Genomic DNA, 2,094 nt, shown 5'->3' on the forward strand with positions numbered 1-2,094 from the left:
TATCTACTTTTAGCTAGTCTTTAGTCACACTTAGCTAGTCTTAATCTACATTAACTAGTCTTTATCACACTTAGCTAGTCTTAATCTACATTAACTAGTCTTTATCTACATTTAGCTAGTCTTTATCTACATTTAGCTAGTCTTTGGTCACACTTAGCTAGTCTTAATCTACATTAACTAGTCTTTATCTACTTTTAGCTAGTCTTTATCCACACTTAGTCTTTATCTACCTTTAGCTAGTATTTAGTCACATTTAGCTAGTCTTTATTCATCTTTAGCTAGTCTTTATCTACCTTTAGCTAGTCTTTATCTACCTTTAGCTAGTTTTAGTCAGTTTTAGCTAGTCTTTATCTACCTTTAGCTAGTCTTTATCTACCTTTAGCTAGTCTATATCTACCTTTAGCTAGTCTTTAGTCAGTATTTTTGAACTGAACTGAATTCAAAACAAACAAACAAACAAACAGACAGACAGACAGACATGCATGCGAGTGAATGAATGAATTAGGGCTGCCACGATTAGTCGACAAATCGACGACTAATCAGTTATTAAAATAGTCGATGACTAATTTAATAATCGATTATTCTATTTTTTTCTTTACTTTGTTTTTCTCTCCAAACTTCTTTGACACCTTCCACTGCCACATCTGCCTTTCTGTCCTTGACACACATGCACAGTAGTGCTAACTGGGGTAGGCCGTGGACGTCACAAGACATTATACAGACAGGCTCTGGTATCATGGCTACCTGACAACAGAGCTCAAAGTGTGGGATCATTTTAAGAAAATGAAAGAGAAACCTGAGCAATATCTGCAGAGCAGAACTTACCTTCCACAGCAATTATTTTTAGTTAGCATATAGCTAAAATCTAACCATGGTTATATAATAGCAGCTGCATTCTGGCACGATAAGCTCTATGTTTTATATTCAATTAATGTATGATCTGATTAGTCGACTAATCAAAAAAATAATCAGTGATTAGTCGACTATATAAAAATAAGCGTTTGTAGCAGTCCTAGAATGAATGAATGAATGAATGAATGAATGAATGAATGAATGAACACCAAAGGTATATTTGTTACACCTCAGAGCTGCTCCTATTCTTTATTTTGAGTTGTTCTCACCATCCACACTTTACTTTTATCCATATTTTTATTCCCTCAAGCAAGATTGAGCAGATACAATGTTGATGAGGGGTTTTATTTCATTCAAAATGCTTACATTTGTAATATGATCTAGTATGAGTATACTTTTAGATTAAATCGTATTTACGTGAAACAAAACGTGGCTAATAAAAATCGTATAATTTCGTGAGCATTTTGTCTTTTTTACTTATTTAGTGTAGGTTGTGAGCTTTTGTCTTATGGGCGTATAACGGGACTGGTGATGATGCTAAGCACTGTGCAGTCATATAATCCCCAGGTTCCTCCTCCTAAACGGGGGTAAACTAGCTAGTTCCACCACCCGACATTTGCTTATTAATTTCATAAATACCCGACACATCTTTAGCTAATCCGCTAAGTTACTAAAAATGCAGCCAACCTTCAGAGAAAAGGTGAAAAGGTGTTTCCTATGGTGGTCCACAAAGGCTGGAGCGTACTTGCAGAGGACAGCTAATTTAGCTTAACACTGCCTGTTGGGGCCAGGGCACCAATGAAGGTCTTCTTCTTCTTCTTCTTCTGTGGAGTTTAACTGCAGCTTAAATGGGTGTTTTACCGCCACCTACAGGTATTCGATTATATGACTTCCAAAATCCTCATAAATAGACCCGTTTACCCGCTGGAGTGGCATAAAATATTTGCTACATCCACAATCTCTTTGGGATGAAACTTTTGCCAGCAGGAACTGAATTTGAACAGCTCAGATTGAATCTATATGTGCATAGTTTGAAATTGAATGCATTTGAAAATGGTCAAATCCAGTCGGTGTTTGATTTTTGTTTTAAAATATAGAAATTAAAATACAAAGTATTTCCCTTTCTTGGTGTCAAAAAAGAATGAGTGAAATTTTAAAAATTATTTGTGTTTCATTTTCTGTTTTGGATGCCAAAAAAAAAAGAAAATTACTTTGAAACAGAAATTAAAAAGTGCTTGTTTG

The 2,094-nt window shown here is 35.1% G+C and overlaps 1 protein-coding gene across 3 annotated transcripts in view; it reads right to left on the reverse strand.

The window, feature by feature from the left end:
• Nucleotides 1–1,671, reverse strand: part of LOC106533592 (voltage-dependent anion-selective channel protein 2) — a 13,358-nt gene extending 11,687 nt beyond the window's left edge. For all 3 annotated transcript variants that reach the window (XM_014029950.1, XM_014029949.1, XM_014029951.1), the window contains exon 1: nucleotides 1,540–1,671. The gene's annotated coding sequence lies outside the window, so the exon portion shown is untranslated. The remainder of the gene's footprint in view (nucleotides 1–1,539) is intronic.
• Nucleotides 1,672–2,094: the final 423 nt, after the last annotated feature.

The sequence above is a fragment of the Austrofundulus limnaeus genome, unplaced genomic scaffold (genome assembly GCF_001266775.1).
Source record: "Austrofundulus limnaeus strain Quisiro unplaced genomic scaffold, Austrofundulus_limnaeus-1.0 Scaffold977, whole genome shotgun sequence".
Taxonomy (NCBI): Eukaryota; Metazoa; Chordata; class Actinopteri; order Cyprinodontiformes; family Rivulidae; genus Austrofundulus; species Austrofundulus limnaeus.